A 17,777-nucleotide genomic window follows, 5' to 3' on the forward strand; every position below is an offset into this window, starting at 1 on the left:
TCCTCCCATCCTTAGGGGTCGAATCCCTAATATGAGGAGCCTATCTAACCATCATTGAATAAGAAACATGAATATAGGCATCTCAACAACTTGCCTCTAAAAGTGAAAAACTGGTTCATTTAAGCTCAAATTGAATTTTAATGCAATGAATTTACCCTCTACTACTGATTATCTATCATATTTACAAGACCATTCATCATTTTACAATGGTAAAACATCCTCCATGAGAGAAAATCCATGAACACAATAAAAAAAATGGAAAAATAGCAATCCTGTGCAAAATTTGTCCTACGAGCAACGCCATTGGCCCAACACGCAACGCCACTTTCAGTTCCATTTTGGAGGCCTTCCTGGCATCCCAATTGAGCTCATGATAGCTCATTGGAAATGTATTCAAGTCTACTTTCCAAAACACCTAGAATTTCTGCATTTGAAGCTCATTTGACTCCTCAAAACTTGCTTCGCCCAAGATTGCTTTTGTCTGTCCAAAAAGTGGTAGAAAGGTCATTTTTATCATGTTTTCTTACGTTTTTGTGGACCATGTCTACCCCAAAAACTTTTAAAATAACTAGGGTGCATGTCCTCATCACTCTAAATCCAAAAATTCAAACCATTTCTCCATTGTGTGCCCCTAGGACAAGCGCAGTGCCACTATCTAGGCAATTTTCCTGTGTGTAAAATTTCAAAATTTTGAAATGACAAAATTTCCTCCAAAGTTGCCCAAAATTGGTGAGAAGCACCATCATCAAGTGCCCTGATGAGCCAAAGGAAGCTTCAGTAAGAAACCTAAGCCTATCCTCCTCGTTTTTGCCTTTTAGAGCCCACCTTAGCCTAGTTTTCATCCTTTTGACCCTCATGTTGTAAATCTTGTTTCGGGTCTTGTAATGATTGGCCATGTGTCTGATCATTTGATTGTCTCTATTGGTCTTTTGTAGCAGCTTCTCAAGGTGCAATTTGACTCTCTCAAGCCAAGTCTCTCTATCATCTTCAATCTCCTTCTCAATGGGAGTCAAAGTGACCTGTGCCTCTTTGTCACTTTGTCGTTCTACCTTGAGCCTTTCTAGCTCCATGAGGACTTGTTTGTCACTCAATTGCTTGTTTTCTTGTTCCAAATATGTGATGACATACTTGGCCCTCTCCAAATTGTCCATCAAAGCTTGTACTTGAGCATTCTTTTCCCATATGATGATGTTCTTTATTGTTTCTTTATCTTGGGCCTCTAAGTCAATTATTTCCATGCCATGATGAGAGTAATGCTGCTTTGGCTCATCATGCTCTATCAAGTCAAAGTCTCTTTCCTCCTCAACATCAAAACTCTCCTTAAACATATTTTACTTACCTTTGTGCAGCTACTTGACATGTACCTGTTGTTTTGATGAAGAAGGCAAAGCGCCTTCAACATCTTGTGGAGCTAGTATTTGCCTATGGGTTGATGAAGAAGGCAAGGTCCCTTCCACATCTCGTGGAGCAAACACTTGCCTATCGGCTGTAAAAAAATCTCCTTGTGCCCTTTGATATGTCATTTAAATCCTGTTCATCTCATTTTTTCTAGTCTCCTTGGCCTCCTCATCTGTTTTCAGTTGAGCACTACTAGAAGGCCCCCTGTTTCTTGAGACATTGGTGGAGGAATTTGAGGACCCCTGTTGGGTCCCTATAATACTAGTGATTACCCCATTACTATTGTAGTTGTACCCCTTATTAATATTTTTGTGCCCCTATTATCCCCATATTGTTATTACCGTGCCCCATAGAATCCCTCTATTGTTATTTCTGTGGCTTTATATTATTATTGTTAGGTCGGCTGGCTTATATTGTGACTCCTTAGACTCCTATATATAGAAAGGAGGTTTTTTCATTTGAATCATCCAAGAATTGTTCATTTATGTAATGTAAAGGAGGTTTCCCCCTCGAAGAGGCTGAATTCTAAGGCGTTGATCTATCTTTTCTATCTTTTCTTGAGCTGGTTTCATAACATTTGGTATTGGAGCTTTGGATTCTAGGGTTTCACTGCTCCAAATAGGTCATCATGGCATTTTCGCTATAATTTTTTTCTGCAATGTTTCAGAAACTAAAAAATAACCCATTTGAGAAGAAATCACGCTGAACCTTGAGTCCAAATTTCAGAGCTTTTCGCGCTATATTTGCGGAGATATGATAGGAGGAACTTGGTATTTTTTTAGACTCCTGAATTACATTCCAAATAGGTGACCTAGGGAAAATCGTCATAACTTTATCTCTGAGCATCGGATTGAAATTTCATAAGAAGGTACAAAAATAGGATGGACTATAGTTTCTTGTATATATTCTTGAAAGCCAAAATTTAAAACGCTGACTCGTGGCACGTCGTACAAGTTCGTTCTATTGAACTAGTCTATAATCAGGTCACTGTGGGAGATTTCGCATAACTCTTCCTTGGAGAATCCCATTTGGATCAAACTAGTGGCATTGGAAAGAGGACACAGAGGGCTACTGTAGGTCACAATTTTAGAATTGGATGATCTGAAAGTATAGAGATACATCAGAGGCAATATCGAGCTCCTACAAAGTGAAAAAAGGTGTGTAGATTCTTTTAAATTTTTGCTTAAGCTTGGTTTGAAAATTTATTTTGAAGAATTCAAAAGGCATAGTAGAGCATTATTATTGGTAACTGATGCCCTGAGGAAAGAAAATGCAAACACCTAGTAAGCAACCTGAAAGCAGTAGCATGACTTATGAAGAAGAGGAAGAAATGCTACATGATATATCAAAATTACAAGACCAAGTGCAACAAATGTCAGTCTCACAAAAGATAATAGAAGCTAAGATAAATGGCATGGAATCTAGGATAAAGGGCATGGAAGCTAAGATGAATGGCATGGAAGCTAAGATGGATGATTGGAAGATAAATTTGAAGACAAACATGGAAGAATTGAAGATAAATATGAATAAGTTGCTACAAGAAATGGTCACTAATGGTGAAAGGGTAGTAAATGAAACTCATGATGAGAACAAAAGAAATGTTAATCATGATTACATAGACTCTAATGTTGGATCGAAGACCCACCATATTCCAGAAATTGATATGAGGAAGTTTCATGGCAAGGATCCCGCAACATGGATATTACAAATGGAGCAATTTTTCGATCTCAATAATGTGCAAAACGCACAAAAGGTACGTATTGCAACTTTATATTTGGAACCAATTCAGTTTGTATGGTATCAATGGCTTTGCTCTCGTAAACAAATTATCACTTGGGCAATTTTTTACAGAAGAATTGACAGCACATTATGAGGATACAAAAAGCAACACTTTTTTTAGCCAATTGATAAGTCTCAAACAAAAGGGTTCAATAATGGAGCACATTGAGGAGTTCCAAAAATTGAACATAAGGGTAAAAAATATTCTAGAGGAGCATAGGATTGATGTGTTCATAGGGACTTCAAAGGATAATATCCAACATGATGTTCGCCTTTGGGAACCTGATTCATTAGAGAAGGCATTCAGGTTAGCAAGAAAAATGGAAAGCAAAATTATGGCAACCAGGAAGCATACCACTCACAACTATAAATATGGAAGTGTTGTTGCCCCTAGTCTTCCACAACCTATAAGGTTGACACCACAACAATTTGAAGAAAAAAGAGCAAAAGGGCTTTGTTATAGTTGTGATGGCAAATACACTAAAGGTCATAAGTGTGCTGAGAAGAAATTATTCTACATAGATTATGAAGAGGAAGAAGAAACAGAGCAAGAAAGGTCAAAAGAAGAGGATATACTCCAGGAACAAAGCCTAGATAAAGAATAAATGAATCCAACCATATCTTGTAATGCATTGGCGGGAATTACCACTCCTCAAACCATCAAGATAGAAGGACAAATCAAGAAGAAAAAGGTAATAGTGTTGATTGATTCAGGAAGTACCCACAATTTTATTCATTGTAAGGTAGAAAAATAATTGAATTGCTTCTTATATCTAGCACCAGAGTGTCAAGTGATGGTTGCAAATGGAGGAACAATAAATGTCTCCGGGAAGTTCCATAATATCAAGCTATCCATGGGAGAATATGTATTGACTAGCCCAATGCTTTCCATTCCAGTAGGAGGTGCTGATGTTGTACTAGGAGTCCAATGTCTACAATCCTTGGGTACAATAGCTTTTAATTTTCAAGGAATTTTCATGAAATTTTTTGTGGAAGGAAAGGAAGTGGAATTAAGGGGTATTGCAAGGAAACCGGGAAAGATAATCAACTCTAACGGTATGACAAAGCTTCTAAAAAAGGAACAAAAAGGTGTAATTGCACAATTATGTTCGCTAGATGTTTCCATATCGAAATCATCTATTTCTCCAGATCCCTAAAAAGTCTTGGACAATCATTACAAGGTATTTGAGACTCCCAAAGGTCTCCCACCTATTCGTGATCATGATCATGCTATTCATATGATTCCAGGAAGTGTTCCTCCAAACATCAGGCCATACAGATATCCCTATGCCCAAAAGAGTGAAATTGAACATATTTTTGCAGAAATGCTAGAGGTTGGTATAATTCAACCGAGTCAAAGTTCTTTCTCTGCTCCAGTAGTATTGGTGCACAAGAAGGATGGATCATGGCGCATGTGTCCGGATTATAGGGAGCTCAACAAGCTCACTATTAAAGATAATTTTCCCATTCCTGTCATTGATGAATTACTGGATGAATTGCATGGATCAATTTACTTCACCAAGTTGGATATTTGTTCAGGATATCATCAAATTAGAATGAAGACTGAAGACATTCTGAAAACAACATTTAGAATTCATGAGGGTCATTATGGATTTTTGGTCATGCCTTTTGGCCTTACCAATGCACCTTCAACATTTCAAGGTTTGATGAATTCAATTTTCAAACCATTCCTTAGAAAATTTGTGTTAGTATTTTTTGATGATATACTAATCTACAACAAGTCTTGGAAGGATCATGTTGAACATGTTGACAGGGTGCTACAACTATTGGAGGAGAAACAATTATATGCAAAAAGATCCAAATGTTTCTTTGGAGTACAAGAGGTGGAATATCTGGGTCATATTGTATCTCATGAAGCAGTTAACGTAGACCCTAGCAAAATTAAAGCCATTAAGGAATGGAAAATTCCCACATCCATAAAGCATCTGTGAGGATTTCTCTGGTTGACAGGGTATTATCGCAAGTTTGTTAAGAATTATGGTAGAATAGCAGCACCTCTAACAACATTATTGAAGAAAGATGCATTTTCATGGACTCCAGAAGCAACAAAGGCATTTGAACATCTTAAAGAGGTAATGTGCCAAGCACCGGTCTTAGCTACACCGAACTTCACAAAAACCTTTATTGTGGAATGTGATGCTTCAGGAAATGGAATTGGTGCTGTTTTAATGCAAGATGAAAGACCCATTGCTTTTGAAAGCCGTCCAATCAAGGGAAAGTTTTTACACAAAGCTATTTATGAGAAGGAAATGTTGGCAATACTCCCTGCACTTAAGAAATGGAGACCCTACCTAATGGGAAGACACTTCAAGGTAAAAGCGGATCATGATAGCCTTAAATACATTTTAGAACAAAGATTATCCTCTGAAGAGCAACAAAAGTGGGTCACAAAGATGTTGGGTTATAACTTTGAAATCATCTACAAAAAAGGGAAGCAAAATGTGGTGGCAGATGCACTCTCAAGAAAGGATGAGGATGTGGAATCATTGTTGTGTGCCATTTCTATTATCCAACCAGATTGGATAAATGAAGCAAGGGAGGAATGGAAGAATGACGAAGAAGTGTGGGCACTTATTCGAAAGTTACAACAAGATTCTAGTATGTCTGATACATTTAGCTGGAAAAATGATTCGTTATGGTACAAAGATTGCTTATACCTCTGTAAGAATTCCCAGCTAAAACAAAAGATTCTTATGGAATTGCACACTTCTCCCTTAGGAGGGTACTCAGGATTTTTAAAAACTTACCACAGGGTTAAGAAGGAATTTTTTTGGGATGGCCTTAAATCAGATATTCAAAATTTTGTGGCGGAATGTTTGGTTTGCCAACAAAATAAAGTTGAAACAATTAAGACACTGGGTCTATTACAACCTTTATCCATTCCAAGCCAACGTTGGGCGGAGGTTTCAATGGATTTTATCACAAGTTTACCCAAGTCTGAGGGAAAGAGTGTCATCATGGTGGTAGTTGAAAGAATTACCAAGTATGCACAATTTTGTGCATTATCACATCCATTTAAAGCCAGTACAGTTTCTACTGCATCTATGGAAACAATTCAAAAGCTACATGGAAACCCAAAGATTATTGTAAGTGATAGAGATCCCATTTTCACTGGAAATTTTTGGACAGAATTATTTTCTTGTCTTGGTACTCAGTTAGCTCATAGCTCATCTTATCATCCTCAATCTAATGGGCAAACTGAGATAGTAAACAAATGTTTAGAAGATATATTAGTTGCTTTGTATCTGATAAACAGACATAATGGGTCAAATGGTTGCCTCTGGCTAAATGGTGGTATAAAACTTCCTTCCATACAGCAACAAAAATGACCCCATTTATGGCACTTTATGGGTATCAGCCACCACCCATTACATCATATTTAAGAGAAAATTCTAAGGTTCAAGCATTGGAACATCACATCGAACATCAACAACAAGTCCTCCAACTCTTAAAGGATAACCTCATGTTGGCACAAAAGAGAATGAAACAATAGGCAGATCAACATCGCAGTGAAAGAAGTTTTGATGTAGGTGATTGGGTATTCCTATGGCTACAACCATATAAGCAAATGTCCCTCAAGCAAGCTAAGAAGGATAATAAATTATCACCAAAGTATTATGGTACATACAAGGTGTTGCAAAAGATTGGTACTATGGCATACAAATTGGATCTTCTTGCAGCTTCTCGATTGCACCCAGTTTTCCATGTTTCATGTTTAAAGAAGGTTATAGGTGACAAGCTCCCAGTTCAAACAATATTGCCAGAACTTGACGAGGAAGGAAAAATTATATTGGAACCGGAAGCAGTCACAGAAACAAGAACTCGATAGCTACGAAATCGATCAATTTCGGAGTATCTTATCAAGTGGAAGAACTTATCCGCTGAAGATTCCACATGGGAGGATGAGAATTTTATACAGAAGTATCCAGAACTTCTCAAGCGTTGAGGACAACACCTTTTTGAAGGAGACGGGCATGTTGGGTCCCTAAAACACTAGTGATTACCCCATTACTATTGTAGTTGTACCCCTTATTAATATTGTTGTTCCCCTATTATCCTGATATTGTTATTACTGTGCCCCATAGAATCCCTCTATTGTTATTTTTGTGGCTTTATATTATTATTTTTAGGTCGGCTAGGTTATATTGTGACTCCTTAGACTCCTATATATAGAAAGGAGGTTTTGTCATCTGAATCATCCAAGAATTGTTCATTTATGTAATGTAAAGGAGGTTGTCCCCTTGAAGAGGCTGAATTCTAAGGCGTTGATCTATATTTTCTATCTTTTCTTGAGCTGGTTTCATAACAACCCCTGAAGATGTCATGAGTGATAAATGTCTCCGAAGAGATGTTGAGGAGATTTAGATGATGAAGGACAATGATCTTGATCTAGGAGTAATGATAGAGACTACTCATATGCTAAGGGTATGGCTTCTTCTGCATAAAATGAGCCATCTTCTCAATATTCCTGAACAAGAAATAAGGAAGGTTTAACATCCTTACCCTGGTAAAATGCATGAGGAGCCTAAAGTTATAGGTGTATAGCTTGGAAAATTGGCCCTCAAAAGTGAAATATTTCCTGATGATTTTCATCATGGGGACATACTTGTCTTCAAGAAATTTAAAAGTAAAGGTTCTCTTCAGCTCATTTCTATATTGGGGTTTGATATAAGGCTCATAATAGTGTTCATCCAGGTCCTGGGCCTTGTACCACTTGTCCCACACATTTAGAATCATGGTGGCATCTGCAATGATGGAAGGTGAAACTATGAATGTTACCTAAGCAAGAGTCTCTTTGTTGTCTTGAAAGATGGGCTGCAAAAGGTCTAGTGAGCTCAGGGTGGTGTTGAACTCTCTCTACTTGCTCACAGAACTCATAACAGCCAAGATATCTGAAACATGTGACACCCAGCTGAGAGGCCTGCAACTCCCTAAGGTTTGACAACTCTTCTCTAATAATTCTACCTCCCTTGTGTGGTTTTCTCTGATGCCTAGCTCTATTTGTTGAGGTGTCATTGCCTGTGTTTTCCTCCTCCTCATAGTCTCGGTCCTCTTTGTCCATGTTTGAAAGGCTTGAGGTTGTACGAAGGGGAATGACTGAAAGTGTTTTTAGGAGTGAGGGGATGGGAGATGATATTGTGTCTAGAAACTGAATGAGGGAGTAGGAATGAGAAAAATGAGAGGGAGGGCTTGGTTTATTTGAAATATTTCCCTTGGGGAAAAGGAATAAAGGGATATGGATGATATGGAATAGGGATAAAGGGATATAGGGATAAAGGGATATAGGGATAGGGAAAAAGGGATAGGGAAAGAGTTTAGGTTTTTAGTGATAAGCGATAGGAGGAACAATGGGGGTTTATGGTTTTAGGCATAACTAGGGATATTTTTAGGGTTTCATATTTATCATGGAGAATTATGCTTAAGAGTTTGATATGCAAACCAAAACTGAAACAAAGGAGGTCAACTTACATGCAATGAAGGTAAGAGAGAACAATTTTGAATTTTGTTGGAGTTTTGAGGGCTTTTCTATCCCTCCTGCATAATGCGCAACACTAGTGCATAGACGCCCAACGCCACCTCTAAGATGCGCAACGCCACTTCCTGAATGTGGAATGCCACCTCCTGAATGCACAATGCCACTTTAATATGACTTTTGACTGGATTCCTGATGTCCAAATTGAGCGTGGGATAGCTTTTTGGAAAGGGTGTCGTGTCTACATTCCAAAACATCTTGAATTTTTCTATTTGAAGCTCCTTTTCCCTGTCAAAAGCTCAATATCCCAAGACTGGTCAAAATGTGAAGAATGAGGCTGAAAAAATGTAGTGATGTTTCAGTAAAAATTTTGACGTCTTCCTCAATTTGAAATTGAGCTCATGATAGCTCATTGGAAATCTCTCTATGCTAGTTATCATTTGACCGTCAAGTAAGTCAATTGCTCACTCTAGATAGGAGAAAAAATTACTTTACGAAGCACACTCCAGAAATGCATGAACTCTCCTATGGCAAATGATGTTTTGGACATTTCCCCCAAACCATGAGACCTGTGTAAGAACTGAAGGATTTTTCTATTCTTCGGTCTATGGTGGAAAAAAACCTCTCTCACTTTTCTCAAATTCATCTTTTCTTGCTCAGAAATGTCATTTGATAAAACCTATCCTGATGTGTGGAACAGGGGATTTGTAGAAATGAAGGGAAATGAAGGGGATCAGGGGCTTATAATTCTTAAGAAAATTTTGGGAAGTAGGGAGGGATGTTAGAAAGTATAGGAAAGTGGAATTTCAAGGATTGAGTGAGGGGAAAGGGTTCAAAAGGGCAAAACATAGGCCTAACCTAGAAAAGTGTCAAATTGTAGCAATATGCTAGGGTTTGTGGGAAAATGATCAATTTGAGGTATATCAGTGATGGGAAGTGTTTAAGAAGGTACATTAAGGATAGGGGAAGGTGTATGAGCATCAGGATACAAGTTTTGTTGATGATTTGACCATCCAAGAAAAATTACCTTCAAAACTCTAGCGGAGGGAAATGAGCCTTACCTAAGCACAACGGAAGCGCAAAGAAGGTGTAAAATGACCCATTGGAACTTGAAATAATGATGATAAATATTTGAATGATGGTACACTTAGCCGAATGGTGACATGGACCAATGCTTGGAAATCTTAGGAATGAGTGAAAACAATCCTAGACCTAATACATAGTGACCAAATTTTACTCGAAGACTCACTGAAATGTAAAAATTTGACTTTGACACCCTAAGACCACTTTGTAAGAGCATGCTTGATTACTAGTGGAAGGCTACAAAGAATGACACTAACAGGGGGATCCCAAAATTTTCACTTTGTGATCTGGTTAACCTTTGAGAGGAAGGAAACTTAGAAGAAACATTGGCTTTGGATAATTCAGATTCTTCTTGAGACAAGGAAATCCCTTGCAATTTATGGATTAAAGATTGAACTTCGTGAGTTTTTGTAGAAGAATATTGATCTTATTTCTTTTGAAAAATAGTGGTGGATCCTAAGGATTTCTTCGCAACTTCATGTCTAGGATTTGGGGTTTTGGGATGTGACCGAGAAGTTGCAGGTGATACTGAGTTTTACTCTTAGAATCACTTTCTGATTTAAATTTCCTTTCCATTCATAGTCAAGCCCTCCTTCTAGAGCCAAAATGTTGAAGCCTCAAAATTCAGTGCAAGAACATGGGGGATAACCACCCGGTCCGGACCTTGAATGCAACTCCTTTTCCATTTGGTATAATGGCTCTGACTGGGGATAATGGGACCAGTTTCCTAGAGAGGATTGATTTGATAATGTTGATGGGATGATATAAGAGGTAATGGGGAATGATTCAACTAAGTATAATCTAATCTAGATAATAAACGCATGCATATATCTTAATATAACATTATCCAACTATAAATATACCTGGGAATAAAGTAAGATATGTGATCTACAATGATGTCTTAAAGAAATTAGTAATAAAGATCATTCAAATACAAAAATAAATGAAATCATTTAAAGATAATTGGTTTGTATAAATAGTTAGACAAAACAATTGAGAAAACTATATCGCGTATGGAAATCATTCATGTATTCAAAATAGAATAGCATCATACATAAGTGCAATAACACAGAACTATAATTCAAACTTTCATACATAAACAATCAATAGAATGTGTATTGCTTAATACATAAATAAAACACAATCATATGATAAAAGTACCATATATAATAGGTCCTAGTCATGTGCTTTAGCAATATTGACCCAGTTTCATCCAATTGAATACACTCTAAGATACAAAAGTGTAATTTTAGTACAACATGCTTGATATTCAAAGAAAAATAGATCTTGTTCCATTCATTTCATCAAAATCTTTCCAAAAATACAGAAGTGTAATGTCTTGAAAAGTGTTTTTAATAAAATTATAGACCCCTCTCTAAATGCATGAGAGGGGTTTAAATACTAAAATATATGCCTAAAAAATAGACTATTACAAAAATAGTTGAGGAGGTTTCAAATAACCTTAGAGTGGGAAAAAATAAAACTAAAAATAGAATTAAACTAATGACTAGCTCCTTTGAACTTGAACTAAGTTAATCTGCTAACTTGACCTCTAAGGTTGCAAATGTCGATCATTGGCTTGAGTTGAGGTAGATGTCTAATTGTGGATTTTAACAACCCAGCAAATATGGCATCTGATAAAGTTGTCACCATATTTTGTGTAGAGTTTGTTAAACAACACAGGGTCATCCACTGGTTGTGTCGTTTTACTAGAAACTACCAGTATGTCTCCCAATTTAGCCTGGTTAGTCGTTTAATTACCTCTTCATTTTCATGTGCTATCTATTTCCACTATTTCTCTAGTTGTTTATGGTGAGTGCCCTTATTGTAGCAAGAACGCTGCAACTCTTGGGCTGCCAAATTTACTTTTATCAACTCGGTAGTTCGTAACAAACTTGGAAGTGTTAGTGTTGTATGCACAAGTACTAGTTCTCATTGCAGGTTGTCACTTGGTCAGTCAGCACGAGATCACTAGGAGCTCAAGCCAACTTCTATAGATCTTAGAAGAAGCTCTATGTGTGATGAAATAAAGAAATAAATATTACTCTCCAGAAGCTATTCTAATTGCAGAAAGGAAAAAGACTTGAATTTAAAGCAAGACCTAGTAAACCCTAATTAACAAGCTAATTCTACTTTTTCCAAAAGCACTTTGAAAACCATGAAAATAATGCCATTACATACTAAATAAAGCAAACAACATCCAACCATGCTATTTCTGGAAGTAAATGAGCAAAAAACATATTCTTGGATTTTTATGTGTTTTTATGTGAATTTGATGTCCATCTAATTTATTGTGTGTGAGTGTGGCAGCGAACAAGTGGCGTTAGAGGGTGGGTTTGGAGCTTAGGAGGATGTAGGATTATGTGGATGGGTCTTAGGAGGTCTAAGGTGGCCTTTTGGAGGCTTTTTCCACACTCGGCCTTCAAAAGAAAGCCTACATAAAAAACTACAGGAGGACACAAGGAAACTACAGGAGGAAAATAGGGAAACTGCAGGAGGACTACAGGAGGAGGCCGAGAGCAATTTTCACTATTTTGAGGGTGTGAGAGTGGGTGGAAAAGGTGGATGAAGGTTGGAATGAGGTGTTAGGGTGCCTAAGGTCTACCACGAGTTACCAAGAAAGAGAAAGATGAATGGGTTTGCTCAAGGAGAGAGGAAGAACTTCTATGAAAATTGCAGGAAACTAGGGCATAATTGAGGTGAGGCTTGGGAGACCTATAGGGAATGGATCAAATGGAGGGTGTGATAGATGGTAAGCTGGCCTACTACTAGAAGAGACTTGCTGCATAGAAACTGACAGTCAACCAAGAAAATCAAGCAACAAATGAAATGAGTGCATTTAGGAAAAACAGAGTTTTGCATTAAAATGGTCTAAACTGTGATCTATGAAAGGGAATGTTGAGAAATGTTGTAGGAAAGGAAAGCATGAAAAAGGACTATTGAAAATCAGGGAGAAAACATGATAAATAAGATATAAAGCAAAGCAAAACTAGACTATCAACCTACTAAAGAGCTGCAAACATTAGAAGTCCTAGGAATGAGGAAAATCTATGTTTTTGGGGTAGCACGAGGGTCTTTGCCTCAAACCATGGTCCTAGAGGGAGGAAGAGAGGCCAAGGCACTATTTCTGGCCTTTTGAATATTTTTTTATCACTGCTTAACCTGCTACAGAAAGCAAAAATGAAAGAAAACTACTAAATCATCAAAAGCAACCTATTCTTAACCAATAAAGAAACACATCTAACAAAAAATTAATCTAAAAACTGAAGTAAGAATACAAGTACAAGTAAAGAGAAGCTTGGTTTCTTGGATTGGGCCCTAAACTAAGAGCTTCAGCCCTCTGAGTTAACTCAGTGTTAGCTCAAAAATAATTCCATCTTCATTATCAAAATAATAGCAAGATTACATGAAACTGTCACAAGATAATAAGCTCGAAATTTGAGCAGAGTTTAAATAAGAAAAAAATCAGACCCTAGTGAGGCCCTAGGCCTTTCTACTTATACATCTAAAGCTACCAATAGCTTCCTTAAAATCAGGGAGGCTTGGCTCCCAAAACTTGAGATAACTATCAGTCATCCTCCACTTCCTCGGCTACCTTCTAGTGCATGATATGGATGCTTGTACTCCGAGCTGAATGAAGGGGAATTCCCTCCTATAAGTCTTCTCCTCTGTCTACTTCAAGCTATTTCTATAGTTTGGAAATTAACTCCTTGACTTTGACCTCGAAATCCATCAATAATCTGCATTAAATACATGTTAGACCACATGGCGTGATAACTAACCCAACTCACTCTATAAGCATAAATATAATCAGAAAATCATACAATAAGCTAAGATAAATGTTGATTTGACTAGGTTAGGAGGTAAAATGAGCCCATATAATTACCCATTTATGAGTCTTATCATCAGCCCCCTACTGAAGGTGTTTCTCATCCTCTGAGAAACCTAGTCAATCTCCTCTTCTTTTATGGCCCTGGTGGCCTCCCTAGCATCCCAGGCTTCTGATGTGGTCTACTCATGTTTGCCATAAAATCCTGCCTTTCTTTCTATGTCCTTCCACTGCTCCTCCTCTTCTTCTTCTCTTCTGCCTTCCAACATGCCTAATAGGAGTGGGGGACTCAGTTTGAGGCTAATCCAGTTGACCTTCAGCCTTTGCATGGAGTGCTTGTACATTGGCACTCTTTTCAATGCCTCCTTTAGCTTCATGAGGGAATGGTATTCCTTGATATGCAAACTGTGAGGTAAGGTGTTCCATCTTCTCATGCATGCATGCACACAATTATCCCCAAGTAGCCTTTGCATATCTTCAATGTGTGCAATGGGTTGTGTCTGATTGGCTAGATATCTAGGGGCAATCTATGGGTCATTGGAAAATAGGTTGTGTGTGCTAATGAGTGCCATAGGATCTAATGGCTTAGCTCTTATCATTAATGGATCATTTTGATCCTTTACCATCAATCTTTTCATTTCTGCTGCCCTCAATTCTTCATGGTTCATCCATGAGGCCATGGCCACTAATTGCAAGTCCCCTAGCTTGGCATTGGGGTCCCACACATTCATGTCAATGAGGGCCATGTTGTGTAGGTAGAGCTTACCATATTTTCTTTATCCTTCGAGGTGCTTTGGTCACACAGGTCCATGAACTGTCTGTAGTCTTGGAAAGACATTATGCCTCTTTGTGCCAAAGTCTTTATTTGGAATTGAAGCCATTGGTCCTTCAAATAGAGGCCATAAAATTTGGTTGTTGTTCTACATTGTAATGCTTCCATGGATACGCTAGCCATGTATGCCAACTGAGTCTCTTTCTCTTGCATCTACCTCCTTAGGATTTCATTCTCATTTTCAAGGTGGCTTCTTGTGATGGCTTCTCTGTCTCTGAGAGTACTCAATTCTCTACCCATTTCCCTAAGTTTTTTTTCCATATGGCCAACATCCTCAACTCATTTGGATTTGGCTATCTGCATCCACCTATGTGTTCTCACTCTTTCTTTCTCCAATTTGAAAAATAGTGGAATTCCAAATTTATATTGGATTATCCTACCTCCCTCAAGTAGATTTTAATAGGAGGCAAGACTTCGTTTGGGGTCAGGTTCTCGTAGCTCTTGTGCTTCCCCTTTCACCTTTGGATTTCCTCCTATCCTTTCCTCAAGCTTTTGGGTCTCTTGTAGTTTGGATAGTGTCCCCTGTAGGACTGTTTTAGCCTCCTGTAGGTTGGTTTTAGGTCCTGTAGTACTGCCTTTCCTTTCAATGTAGAAGATCTTGGGGTCCCCCTTTCATAGGTTATGGGTGTCTTGGAAGGAGATTCTTTCACCTTGATAGATGGTGAATCTTCAATGGTGATGGGAACTTTTGAAGAGGATTGAGGTTTGTCTGTTTTAATTCTTGTGCTCTTCCTTGCCTGGAAATACATGGATGTCTTTCTTTTCCTCTTCCACTTTGGCTTAACTGGTGTACTAAGGGTAGTGAGGGTAGTTGTTGCTTCTCTTTCCAAAGTCTCAGGGGACTCTTCTCCTTGTTTTTCCTTCTCTACCTCTTTTCCTCCTTCTTCTGTCTCTTTTTCTGTCTCCTCATCTTTTCTCTCCTCTGCTTCTTTTCCTTCCTCCTTCCTTTCTTACTCTACTATGTCACCATCAGCTTAATCTTATCCTCCTTGCTATTCTTCCTCCTCACTACCAATAGGACTGACATTATAGGCTAATGCTTTTATGTCATCCTCAACTGTCATATTTCGGAAAAATTCCCATGCTATAGGGAGTGTAAAGGTATGCAAGGCTTCTTCTACTAGGATTTTGATTAAGCCATGGTGAGCTAACTGCCCTAAATTTCGTTATTGTACCTTGGTGCTAGAGTCAATGAAGGATTGAACAAGAAAGTAAGGGATACTGAGCTTTTGAGATGTTGGAGTATCCATGCCACACCTCAAGTCATGGAGGATTCTGGAATGATATCCATAGATAATGTTGTGCCTCCCCTCACAGGAAATGTATTTGATTACTTGGTAGCTAACCTTATCCCAGGGATATGGTATACTAGCCCTTCTAATTCAATTTTTATCTTCAACAGGGATTTCATTATTTTGGAAAAATTTCTTCTTGGCAACCTGGCCAATTGGTTTCTCATATTTACTCCAAGGCAGCCCAAGAGAAAGGGTAGTGACCCTACTGATGAATTCAGGGGTTATTTCAATGGAGAGGCCTCTAATGGTTACAATAGCATGAGTTCTTGTGTGAGGGACCAGAGGGAGAGCAAATTCTTGGGGAATCTCATCATCAAACCCTCAAAATTTCTCAAAGAAATTGATCAAGTTTGCCCTTGTGAATATGTCCACCACTTTAGGATGTGCATGGAGCCTAGTGGAGTTAGTGGGGTCCTTTCTCATAAACCCTCTATCATACTAACTGTACTTTTTTAAAACCCAAATATGGAGGTGGAGACAAAGAGTTTTGAGAAAAATAAAAAACAGAGGAGACTATGTTTTTTTTTTTTAGATAAACAGAATTTTTTTATGTATTTTATGCCCTCCTAAAGACTTATTTCATCCTCAAATTGAGAACACTTCTTTCATATATTGATATTCAACAGAGGGCATACATGAACCCTACCTCTTTAGACTGAAATTCGTGCTAAAAATTGTGTTTTAAACAATGAAAATGACTCACTGTCCCTCCTGTAGAAGCCCGCTGTCCCTCTTGTAGATTTCCTATTGGTGCTCCTATAGAAAACTCCGAGAGAAAATATAGGGAGGAAATCAATGGAGGATGGTGGTTACGAGTCTATGGGGGCACAAGAAGATTGTTGTGGCTAAGTTACGAGGAGAAAATGAAGAAAAGGTGGGGAGAATGCGCGAGGAGGAGTGCTCATTACTTTTTATAGCTATTTTCAGTTATGAGTGCTGAGCTGGCAAGGTGTACATTGGCATTATTCAGACCGTTGGTCCCCACCTGCTTGGACATCATGGCCCCTCCTCTTAATCATCCCTCATTATTGCATTGGAGTTCACACTTCCTCCCACTACCTGTCCTTGGCATCTTGTGCTTGAGTTGATTGTGCGCACGTGTGGGTGACATCTCGGATAAGTGGAGTCAACTAAATGAAGGTGGCCAAGTTAACTGGCTACCTTTTCCTCATTCAATATCAGCCATCTCATTGCCTTTGTATGACTCCTAATTACACAAATGCAAATAGAGGATTCACTTAGTTACTTACCAGTGATTCAAGTGTATTTGTTGTGAGGTGTTGTGGCTTTCTCTACTACGTGCCTTCATTCTTCTTCATGCATGCTGTCTTTGCTAGACAATGTGTGGTTGTGTACTTTTGCAAGTTCTTCTTTTGCTGGAGCTGAGCTTCATGTGCCTTTCCGCTGTTGGTGGTGGACTTCTAGCTTTTTCTTCTGTGTTTTCTCTTGGACAAGAAGAAACAAATAATGATGCTTGGGGTGTGATATAGACTTGGAAATGATGGCAAGGAGGTTTGAAGATGGGAGGATGGATTATAGGTTCCTGATGAAGCTTTTTTGTCCCTCAAACTACCTTCTGTAGACACTTTTGGCTCTCTGTAATTCCTACAGGAGCCTCCTGTAGAAAACACACAGCCTCCTGTAGAAAACCCAGTTTTGGAAGAAAAAGGTACAGTGGGGTGAAAGAGATGTCAAAAAGGATGGAGGAATGTGTGCATAAGATGAGATGGATGTAGGTGTGAATGTTAGGGTTCCCTTGGCACCTTCTTCTGCTCCGTGTAGTCTTGCAAAACTGCAATGCAATAAAAAATCATTTTTCTTTTCTCTTTTTTTTTTCTTGTTTTGAAAACAACTAGGGCACCTTAGAGAGGTTTTCACCTTAATTGTCTACTCTGAGTGCCTCCAAGGGAGGTTTTCACCTAGGGATCTTATTCTTTTACCTCTTTTTTTTTTGACATCTCTGGGTCGCCTCAGAAGAGGTTTTCAACCCAATGATGGGACTCAAGGGCTTAATGGAGGTTTTCACTTGAGTCCTTATTTTTTTATTTTCTTTCTTTCTTCATTTAG

This window comes from Pinus tabuliformis, chromosome 6 (genome assembly GCF_031772625.1).
Source record: "Pinus tabuliformis cultivar Carrire ecotype Pingquan chromosome 6, CPIR1, whole genome shotgun sequence".
Classification (NCBI taxonomy): Eukaryota; Viridiplantae; Streptophyta; class Pinopsida; order Pinales; family Pinaceae; genus Pinus; species Pinus tabuliformis.